Raw genomic sequence first — 12,488 nt, forward strand, 5'->3', positions numbered from 1 at the left:
ATAACAGAAATCTATTTTTAAGATGTGGTGAATGTTCAAAGCCTAACAGCCATGAACTTCTGTTATTCAGAGAGGACACAAAGTACCTGCACAAGTAATGGCTCAAGTTTTCTTAATATTTTTTAAGAAAACATCTCAGTGGGTACTAGTACTATTTGTGCTGGGGGAAAAAAAAAAATCAATCAGCGTGACACTTAGAAATAAACATGCCAAATGTCCTTAGTTAAAGGCACTACAAAGAGCTTATCTTCATGAAGTTATAAAATATGTTTCATTCTAGAGAGCTAATTCAGTGTAAAAATTCAACAAAAATTAAAGCCTGTGTTGTTTTTATGTGAGCTATTTAGTTAGGATAACATCTATAAAGGACTGACTGAAGTGAAAACTACCATCTGCTCTGCATTAGCATCTTACCACCCAGTCCTTCTGAAGTTACTTTTTTCTTTTTTGAAGTTACTTAGCAAATCCAGTGCCAAAGGATTTTTCTCTCTCCCTGCTCTAATCCAGTTTACTTCCTCTCTGTCAAATCTGTCAAGCAGTGAATGGTTGGTGCATTTCTGTGCATGTTCTAGTTCAGCTGGTCATGGCAACTGAGCTGACACCTACTCACTTTTGGGCTACTCCCTTCTTGAAAAAGCTGCTGGGGAAAAAAAAATACTTTGCTCAAAAGCTGTCCTCACATCAACTTTGAATTAGCTCTTCCTCCCTCCCTGGCATCAATTGCTCAATTGGTTTTGTTTCTCTCTGTATTTTTTTCAAAAATAAAGGCTCCTTTGGTAATACAAACTCCCATGTCTGCTTCCCCATGTCTGCTCCAGTTGAATTCCACTTGGACTCCACTTTTCTGAACACAATTCACTGTGGTTGTGATGTTTCAGATAAGGACTTGCTGCACTTTGTAAAGGCAGTATAATCCCTCAAACTTTAATGAAAATGCCCCACCCAACACATCCCAGCTGTCATTTAAAGCCAAAATGCATCAGTGAGCACAGACCATACATCAAAACTCTCATGAGAGGCTTCCAAATTAGCAAAGACTTGAGGTAGTGCAGCCTAAAATTCTTCTTTGACAAATTTTACATTTTTAAATTTAGGGGAAAGGAACTGAAACCTAAGCAAGTTTAGGTTCTTTTTTTCTTTTTTTTCTTTTGAGTATTCATTTCCTTTAAAGTTTTCCTATGGAAAAGTCAAATTGCACCATAATTGACACTTTATGGACACCAACACAAGCACTGGGATATAACTGAGGAACAACATGGGGTTTTGTGCATTAAGAAGGACCAAAATGCCACAGGACTGGGCTGGTTTGAACCACCTTGGATGCTGCAGTCAAGGAGTGAGTGAAATTTCTGGGTGTGTTCCAGTGCATGCTCAACACAGTGGAAATATTTGCCCTGATTTTCACAGGGTTTCAGTCAGGCCCAGGGGAAAGTAAAACTCAAAAAAGCCTCACAACAAATTCAATGCAGGTGTTTAGGAGCTGCTGTGTTTCAGCTTCAGATACCTGTGAATCTGTTTTTCAATAAGTATTTCAGAGAACATCTGGATTCTAACGTTAAACAAAAATGAAAGTTTTGAAAAATATTATTGTAGCTCTGATGAGAAACCCCCTTAAATCCTTTTTTTTCAAATTTTGTGACGATTTGAATATCCTGATATTGTTAAAGTTCATGGGCTTATGTGTGAGAAGCACCTTACAAGGATTTCAAATTCTCTTTATAAGGAGTTACTAGTTCACTTTAAAAATAGCCAGAAAAGCATTCTGTATTTAGAAAAGACAAAATCTTCCTTTCTCTCTTCCCCTGCCTGTCTCCAAAAATAAATCAGGAATTTGTTTCTTCTCTACACTCAGTTATTTTCTGCAGAAAGAATCCTAATATTTAATATTTAAGATGGTGCCTTCTTGAGTGAGAGTTTGACAAAAGCTCTCATCTGTATTTGCAAAGAACTGCAAAAAGATAATGCCTAGACAAAACAGCATAAAATGTTTAAAAATAATGTTTAATTTTATCCCATGTGTGTTGAATTCCCAAAGCACAGTGGGGAATACACTTCCCTCTGCTCATCAGGTCATTGTGGTGATCTTCTCCCAGATTTAACTGGAAGCTCACACTGGGATGACTCGATGCTAATCTGAAGCTGCTGAAAGGATTTCAGGTTCTTAGGGCTTTCAATACAATTTTTTTTTTTTTTCCACAAGCAATGAAAGCTATTTACCAAAAAAAAAAAAAAAAGAGAGAGAGAGAGTGAGAGAGAGAGAGAGAGGGGAGAGCAGGAAGAAGAAGAAAAAGAGTTGTTTAACAATCCACACTGCTCCAAACCTTTGGCTACAGCTGCCATGGAGAACTCCAGGGCTTCAGTGGCAGCAGCACCTGCCTTTCCATAAAGTTGTCCCTCACCATCTATAAAAAAGTCCCTTCCCTTCACAAACACAAACATTCCCTGTATTTTCAAATGGTAAATTCATTGCAGGAACACTACCAGAAGTACCAGAAACTTTCCAGGTTTTATAAATAATTTCTTGCAATAAGAGATTTGTTGCCTAATTAAGTCCCTTGGAGGCAGCATGGTTGGAATGGATTATTATTAATTAATTAATAATTCAAATTAAGACCTTTATTTTCCTCTGCCTTTCTTCAGCAATCCCTCACAGGTCTAGTTTTTATTTTAGAATTCTTTTTTATCCCTGTTCCCTATTCCATTTTTGATGGATGTCAAATTGCCAAATTCATATGAACCTCTATCAGTTTCTTCAACTAAAGTAAGTTTTGAATATAAAAATGAAAGAATCAAAGACATCAGCAAAAAGGACTAAAATTAATGAGTTTTTTGTTCTCTTACCAAAGCTCTCTGTCAATTCTTATGCCCTAGGATACATGGCAAATAAAATTAACACTGCAGCCAGATTTCTAAAAGTGTCAGCTGATAATAAAGAATGTAATGACAATATCTGGAAACAATAAATTGTCCTACATACAGAGAATATTACCCAAGGGTGCATATAATACCTCTGGCTTCCTTCTTACCACTCTGAGCTTAATAAAATATTACTTATTGCACTGTCAAAACAATTGCACATTAGACTTCTCCACTCAGGCCAGGCTGGCCTTAAAATTCTGGCCTGGAGCTGTGTCCAGCTGAGGTCTCAGCATCCCAGCACCTCACAGAGCAGCTGGCAGGTCCATGCCAGGTTTGTGTCCCCTGCCACCAGCCACCCACACCTGGGCCACAAAGAAAAGAAAGCCCTGGCTGCTCAGGGGGGTGATTCCCCCCCATCCATGCATATAAATAAATCTCAAGGCACTGTTTCATCTTTCATCAGCTCTGTCTGGGTTTTACAGAGGCTCTCTCATGCATGTATTTTTAATTAATTACCGGGGAAGGCTGCAGAGTAATTCCCTGATCCTGAGGCCTCCATCACCCGATGTACCAAAATAAATCTCAAGGCACTGTTTCATCTTTCATCAGCTCTGTCTGGGCTTTACAGAGGCTCTCTCATGCACTCCTGTGTATTTTTAATTAATTACCGAGGAAGGCTGCAGAGTAATTCCTGATCCTGAGGCCTCCATCGCCCAATGTGCCGTGGACTGCAATAAGCTCCAGCATCAGTGTTTCCCCTGCCTTGCCCTGCATGCCCCTGTGAGGAACTGAACATTTTTACAGCTGGGAGCCCCCACTTTTCCTGTTGCCATCATATTTTCTGGAGAAATCTATTGCCCAGGATTCTTCTCCTGAGAAGCTGAGAAGCCTCACAGAAAAAATAAAAACAATAATTATCTGATTTGCTTCTCCTGTGTTTTGCTGCTTTGGAATGTGGTTTGGACATTGTTTATCCAACAGGTGCATGTTTGATTGGTTTCATGTGAATTGCTTTGACTTAGTGACCAGTCAGGGCCAGGCTGTGTTGGGATTCTGGAAGGAGTAAGGAGTTTTCATTATTATTCTTTGTATTGTTTATCCAACAGGTGCATGTTTGATTGGTTTCATGTGAATTGCTTTGACTTAATGACCAGTCAGGGTCAGGCTGTGTTGGGATTCTGTCTGTATCCTTTCTGCATTCTTTAGCATAGTTTAGTATAGTTTTAGTATAGCATTCTTTAATATAATATACTATAATATCATAAAATAATAAATTAGCCTAAGAACATGGAGTCAGATGCATCAATTCCTCCCTTTGAGGGAGACCCCAGAAAATGCCACACTTTCCCACCTGAGGAAAGGCCACCCTTGTGCACAAAAAGCAGGCAGCTCCTCATACACCTCTCTCTAAATTATTAAAATATAAATATCACTGCTTTATAACAGAGCTGCAGATGGGTACATAATAGGCCCCAAGCCTTTAATCTTTCCTTTGTGAAGAGTAGCACTTCTCTTCCCTACCAAATTATATAATGATGCTGTGTTCTTCCTTGCAGGTCTAAACCTTGCAATTCCTGGAATCAAAGAAGACAACAAGATTATCATTATGATGTTAATACAGCTCCTGCAATACTGCCCTAATACTATCTTTAAATCAAACAACTTATTTATAATTCATCATTTTCATCTTAGAAAACTGCATGCTCAGACTTAATCAGAGCTATTCAAAATCTCGAAACACAAATTACACTATCTAAGCAACTTATTTTGAAACTCCTGACCAAAAGACTTGCACTGGGTAGGAATCAGAGGCAAGATTAAATTTTCCTACTGTTTTCCAGCAGGATCAAGGCCAAGCCTCAAGGAGGGTTATCTGTTCTCTGCAGTATCACCATCATCTGCAGCCACAGAGAACATGAGGGTCTGTGCTGGACCTTGGCACAATTTTGCCTCTTGACCTCCTTGGCTGATTTTCTATTTTTTGGTTTACTATTTTTTGGTTGATTTTTTTTCCCCATCAACCCAAAGACAAGATAAAAACAGATCAATACAAAAGAAGCTTTAGTTACAGCCAGAAAACTAATGAGACTTGCTTACAATGAGGCCCACAAAGAACTTTGACCAAATACAGAGACCTAAATTTAAGAGCACATTCATTCCTACACAAAGACTAATCATGCAAACCCGACCAATCTGAAAGGCTGCTGCACCTCCAGCAGTACTGTAACCCAGCCCTTTCACAGCTGGTATGGAGACTATGAATTAAAAACAAAACACACAAATTAACAGAAATAAACAAACTGAAAAAATAATCCTTGTTATGAAACATGGGAAGTTAGGCAAGTTAGACAAGTTTTATCACCACACACTAACAACTTTCTAGCCCCTCCCTTGACAGGTATTTTAAGTTTGAGGGATTATTTCCCTAATAACACTGCTCTAATTGAGTGGTAGTGAAGCATTTGTTTTGATTTGCAGAACAGAATAGCTTTCTTTGAAAGCAGAAAAGCTTTATCTCAGAAAGCCTTACACTTTAAAAGCAGTTTTTTTGCCTAAACGTTGCTGTCACACTTTCTTCCATTGAAGACCTCTGCTAGATCACTGAAAATGAATGAAGTGAAATAATAATAATGTCTCAGATATTTTATTCTGTTGTTCTAGATAGTGCTGAAATCATGTGAAAATAAAATGTAACCAAAGCCAGGTAATTTATCATTTATCTCCACTGTTTCCATGATATGAAAGAAACCACTTAAAGCTGGAAGCAAGAATGCCATTAGAGACCATTAGCCAGAAGAAATACCCAGATTAAAATCAAACAGAAAGCAGAAAAACAGAGATGATGAAGAGGAAAGCATCCTATTAGGGAAAGAGAGAATATGACAAGGGACCAAATTGCACCAGGCTACAGAGAATTGCTGAGCACTAGGTTCAGCTATCGAAGAATAAAACACTTCTGCCAATTAAATGGCAACTAATTTCAGTAATAATTACTTTTATCTTCATTTTTGTTACAATGACATTTCTAGAGAGGATCTTGGTGCTGATGAAGAGTAGCTACAAGTTACCAAAGAAGCAAAATCACCAGGAGAATGAAATAATTCCACTTCTTCTAAGCAATGTGGAGATTTTGCACCCTCTGCAGGTCCAGGAAGATATAAAGAATCTAGAAATATACCCATCCTGTAGCAAAAATGCATTTTATACTTTATTTACTATTATAAATGCATTTTATACTTTATTATTATTTATTTCGGTACTGCATTGCTGTGGCAATGTCAGTTTTCCCCCTTTAAGGCATCCCTGAGTGTTGTCCTTCCCAAACCAAGCCACACAGGATATTTCTTTTTCCCTTTATGCTTTTACTCCAGCTCAGAGCACTGCCCTGCCAGCTGGGGCCAGGGCACTTGCAGTGACCACGAGCCTTCTTTAGACAAAGCTCTTTTCTTCCCTACTCAGAAATATTAGAAGGAAGGGGTTTTAAATGACCAAACCCTATGGTACACATGGCCTCACCTAAACATGATGCCCTTGTACTCCTCTGTATATTGGTTTTTTTTTCATGTTCTAGTTCAGATTCTTTGTGCTTCTCTGCATGAGACACTTTTGACCACACACAGACTGAAAAAACAGCAGCCATCACATAATTCCTTGTAGAAATAAAATTATTTCAGGTAAAGCACACCTTTTTCCAGTGTCACTTAGGGAAAAAAAAGAAGAGGGCCAATTTTTAAAGTTAATATATGTCAATTTAATCATGGAATGAAAGTTCACTGTGTAAACATCATCTAACCTAATACACTGCCACAAAATATCAATATAAATAGATATAAGGAATTCAATCAACAGACTTTGAACTTGATTTCCTCAAAAGCAAGTAATCCTTTAAAATATTAAAAGACAAAAATCTTGACAGTGCCTGAGGAAAAAAAAAAAAAGAAAATAAATAACACTGTATTTAAGATGAAAGTGAGTTTGATGGATTTGGTAAATCCAGTTATATATTACTGGGCACCCTTATCTGATACAGCTGCTTGAGTACATGTCCCACCGCAGCAAATATAAACAAAGCCAGCAATTGATGATTAAAATTTGTGATGAAAAGACATATTGGACTAGTCTCAAGTATATTCCAGGGAAAGACTCTACACCACTCTTCCTGATGACTTCAATGTGTGTTTGAAGCAGGCAGCTGCTTTCAATTGCTTTTGAAACCTCCATTGACGTCAATGAGAAAACAATGTCAGCAAAAGATCTATGATAAAATAAGATGAGCTTTAAGAGCAACTGTGCTTTTGGTTATTTATTTTTAAAGTACTTTGTTGCTTCCAGTGGGACTCAGATGAAAAACACACTTACATTTAAGAGCATGACTCCCCTGTTTTTCCTGCCTCTCCCCCTTCTGGAGCCCTCATTTCTCATGTCTCATTTCACACCCTGCCCCTCCTACACAGAAGCCATTCCTAAGCCTTCCCCTGGTTTCCCCACCAGTTACAATTTCACTTCCCTTCCAATTTACTAAAGATCAGCAATAAATCTGTTCTCCTAAAGCATTGTCATCAGGCTTTACAGAATAACAGCCAAAGGAAGAACTAAGAAAACTTAGAAAATATTATGCACTAGGTTCATACACTGCAATTGAATTTTCACAATCAAAAGACCTACAAGTATAGTATTTCTTATTAAAAGTCCAGAGCTGACATCCAGGTAAGCCTAATATTCCATGGGGGTCACATAAATACATTAGGAAGGTTAGAACATATCTCCAGCTAAGGAAATAGCTTTAAGATCAAGATTATGCCAAAACTGAAGGATGAATGGCAGTACAACCTGTCCACAATCTAGGGAAAGGTGGGGCCTGACATCTTCATTCTCTTATAACAGCAGACAGTTTTTCAAGCTTTCTCACACTTTTAACCACATAAATACATTAGGAAGGTTAAAACATATCTCCAGCTAAGGAAATAGCTTTAAGATCAAGATTATGCCAAAAGTGAAGGATGAATGGCATACAACATGCCCACAATTTAGGGAGAGGTGGGGCCTGACATCTTCATTCTTTTATAACAGCAGACAGTGAAAAGAAGGAGAAAAATAAAACACTTTTTTTTTTTTTTTTTAATTTAAAACATGGTTAAGTTGGCTGTTTTTCCTAAAGGTATTTAATAGATGCACTCTTTGTCACAGGATTGTTAGCACAAAAAAAAAAACTTTTTTTTTTTTTTTTAATTTAACACATGGTTAAGTTGGTTGTTTTTCCTAAAGGTGCACTCTTTGTCACAGGATTGTTAGCATAGTCCAGCTTTGCTGATAATTTGATTTTCTGAACAGAATAAAATAAAATTGTCACACTACCTGCCCTAAACTGGTTTCAGCACATGGTTGGCTTCTCTTGCCAAAGGAGTTACAAAATTCCCTTTGGAAACTGATCTGCAGACAGTTACAGAACCTTTCCTTTTTACCCCTATGCACCAACCATACTGAAAACTCTGCTGTAAGATACCAATAGATATGTGAGAAAAAAAAAAAAATTGAACTTGGAGTGTAGCAGTGTAATAAAAACAAACAACTCTGTTTACATAAATGTGGTTACTCGCCATTTCTACATGTGTGAGTCAGCACAGGCAGCTGGGACAGCCACAAGCTCAGAACTAAAACACACAGAGAACATTAATTTCTGTCACTTCACCCTGCAGGGGATGCCCTAAGCAGCACCTGGGCAGAGGGACAAGACAAAAAGACAAAAGACGAAAAAGGCAAAAAGATGAAAGACAAAAAGACAGAAAGGCAAAACCGCAGAAAATGAGAAAGGCAAAAAAAAAAGGACAAAAAGGCAGAAAGGCAAAAAGACAAAGGCACTGTTAAACTCTGTCCATGCTGGAGGACCACTGGCCTGCTGTTCACACAGGTTTATCAAGAGTTATTCCCACTGCAGGGTCACCTGAGCATATTTTCAATCCCCAGTCTTCTGCTTTTAGCTCACCCCTCCGAACATGAATGTACCTCCTTCTTGACAAAATAGTACCTATTTTAACAAGGCCATTAAATAAAAGGCTGACAGTTCTCTTGCAGCAGCAATGACAACAGTGAGCCATCATCCATCCCATTTAAAAATTTACTATTCCCAGTTAGTAAATGTAAATATCTGCTCAGGGAGCCTGTTGGACACCACCCTGGTGTATCTGTTTGTTCATATTCACAAACAAGGGCCTCTATCAACACTTCAGAGGGCAGAGAGCTGGGCTGCTGCCAGACCAGTGCATTTCCTCATCCATCACAGCCTTCCTGCCCTCCTCTCGTGAGCAGCCACCCCCGCTTCCTTTGTATGGCTAATCTCAGGTGATCCAAGTTGTCAGCGTTCTTATCTGGATCAAAGGTGTTGTCTCAGCTCTTTTTAAAAAACTGCAGTGGAAGAGATCCAAGATTCAGAGGGGGAAAGGCCCTAAAAGCAGGGAATAAGCAGCAATCAGATTGTACAGCTGGTGAACTGGAGAAAGCCCTTACAGGATTTAATTCAAGGCTCTTCTGAACACAGTGACTGCTTATGGATGTGCCAAATGAATGTGTTAGGCTGCTTAAAGGCATTAGTGAAAGCAGGTTTTAACATAAATTTCTAAAGATGTAATTTAACAGAGTTCAGTGGCAAGACCAACTCCATCACTTACCACACAGGTGAAGCATACAAAGGAAAACTGCATTAGAACCAGCTCAGAATAATTTACATGGAAACCAGAGATGGAAAAAAGAAAAGGTGCAAAGGGTAATGGTGCAAAAGGGTAAGGTGCACAAGGGCTTAACAGTACTTAGTCATTGACTAATGTAATATTTATAAAGTGATTAAATAGGATTTATTACAATTACTAGAATGACCTAGTTACAGATTCTAGATAGCACCATTGCTATTGTACTGGAGAGGGTATTTGAATTAATTCACAGGCATGCATAAACAGAGATACCTATATCTATCTGTACAAAGGTACCTGTCAAAAATTTCCCTTGAGTGCAGTGGAATACTCACATTTGATGCCTTTGCATCTCTCAGTGGGTGGAGGAATGGAGTCATCAGCCCAAGCTCCATCACCACCTTTTGGCAACAGCCCTCCAAGGATCACAAACATGAGGGCTCATGAGCTCTGAGAGGATTCCCACTCACAGTGAGGTGCTGGCACAGCCCTCTGTGGTCCAGGAGAGCTCAAAAGCCCTCACTTAGGATCTAACAGAAATCCCAAAGGCTGTAGAGAAGTCCCAAGGAGAGGGGAGCAACTGCACCACCATATTGGAGAAACAGGACATAGCTCAGGACTCAGTGGACACAGCTCTGCTGATTCTTTCCAAGAAATTTCTAACCCTGCTCTCAGAGCTTTGGTGAAAAGTTTCACTTCAGTGTTACTAAAATTGGTGTCTTGCAACCACTCCAAAGGTAGCTGCTGCAGGGAAATGATTTCAGTAAGTACTGAAAATCCACAGCTTGCTGATAAATTTGGGTACTGTCCATTGCACTCACTGAGGGGGGAATCAATCAAAGCATTCTGCAAATGTTCCTCACACAAAAACTTTGTTCACTGCTGATGTACCTCTTCCTACTGACATTGTCAGATCCAGGAGCATGATGTTGTGCAAATAAGACTGACAGAAGTAGTTCTGTCTCAGTAAGAGCAGACCTCTCCTGCTCTAAGTTACTGGGGCTTGTTTGGTTTTGTTTTTAGAGACAGGCTGAGAGCATTCAACAATTCACAAACACGCTGAAGGCTGTGACAGGGTGCAGCACAAAAGGGCAAAATTTGGGTGCCAATGGCATCCTTCAAGAAGGGCCCCTGCAAAATGGTCATCTCCTGCACAGTGCCAGCTACACTTTGCACAGCAGTGCCACTTTCACCCTGCCCACACCCACAGGCACAGGGAAGTGACTCAGCCAAAGCACTAAATTAATTAATTAAGGGATTAAGTCCTCCCTCCTTTTAGGGAGAGACTGAGAGATCTGAGGATCCTTAGTCTGGAGAACAGAAGGTTCAAGGTGGGGTCTTGTCAATGAATACAAATACCTGAAGGGAAGGGGCAAAGAGGACATAGCCAGGCTCTTTTCAGCACTGCCCAGTGCCAGGATGAGAGTCAGTGAGCACAAAGTGAGACAGAGGAAGGTCCCTCTACCATTACAAAACATTTTTCCACTCCAAAGGTGACTGAGCATTGGCACAGTTTGCCCAGAGATGTTGTGGTGTCTCCATCTGGACACAGTTCTGAGCAGCCTGATCCTGGTGGCCCTGCTTGAGCAAGGAAGAGGTTCCAGATGAATTCTAGAGGTCCCTTTCCACCTCACCATTGTGTGGTTCTGTGCTGTGTCTCAATCTTCACCCATTGCATATCCTGAAAAGGTGCCCAGTATGCTTCCTTTAAACTCACAGGAAAAAAAAACAATTTTACTGAAATATAAATAGCAATGCTTACCTTTTTAACAGTTTAGCATATCCTGAAAAGGTGCCCAGTATGCTTCCTTTAAACTTACAGGGAAAAAAACCCCCAATTTTACTGAAATATATATAGAGATACTTACCTTTTTAACAGTTTTTAAAAAATCACATTTGTTGTTTCACTGTTGTTGCAATCAATACATTGCCATGTTTTGTCAGCTATGCAGGAGTTTACACTTGTGACAGGCTCCTCAGCATTAGTTCAGGAAAATAATGCAAATTGTTTCCCCAAGGAACCCTATCAGCCAGGTTGGGACTTTCTGCCTAAAACCTTTCCTCTCTAACAACTGGACCTGATGGTCGTAAAAAAATCACATTTGTTGTTTCACTGTTGTTGCAATCAATACATTGCCATGTTTTGTCAGCTATGCAGGAGTTTACACTTGTGACAGGCTCCTCAGCATTAGTTCAGGAAAATAATGCAAATTGTTTCCCCAAGGAACCCTATCAGCCAGGTTGGGACTTTCTGCCTAAAACCTTTCATCTCTAACAGCTGGACCTGATGGTCTTGGAGATCTTCTCCAACCTTAATGGTTCTATGATTCTGTCTAGACAAAGCACTCCCATTGCACTGCCCACGTGAGAGATTTGCATTTTTTGCCTTTCAGCAGAATCTGATCACCAGAAGGAGCACCACTGCTCTCTAGAAAAGTCACTCCCAAGGAGGGACAACTCTGAATCAGACACTAGTACATTTCCAATCAGGTGGTAGCGACCCATGGGCATGATTAACAAGGTTGTGGACAAGTCACCACCTGAACCTGCGGGCTCTGATTCATTAAAGATCATGGCAGGGTGCCCGAGGGAGTTGCCAGGCTCTGCAGAAAGTGAAATCGCCGTGACTCAGCTAAAAAGTTGATGTGAATGGGTCCCAGTCACCACCCATACTGCATCCAGCAAATAACAGCAGTTAGAGAATAATTAAAGCCTTTTAAATCCTCATAAAATCAGGTTTTATGTGGCTTTGAATAATGAGTTGCCTTCCTCGATGCAGATAAAGAAATCAGAACAAAAATGCTGGAACAGAAAAGCCTGTACACGTAACAGAGTCTTTCCAGCAATTCTCCTCTGCCAGCCCATGCTGCAGATGAGTTGCCAAAATCTCTCCCTGCTCCTCCCTGGCCTGCAGGAAGTTCACTCCAAAATCATTAATGTCTTCAA

The sequence above is a fragment of the Passer montanus genome, unplaced genomic scaffold, assembly GCF_014805655.1.
Source record: "Passer montanus isolate IOZ18808 unplaced genomic scaffold, ASM1480565v1 scaffold20, whole genome shotgun sequence".
NCBI classification, from domain to species: Eukaryota; Metazoa; Chordata; class Aves; order Passeriformes; family Passeridae; genus Passer; species Passer montanus.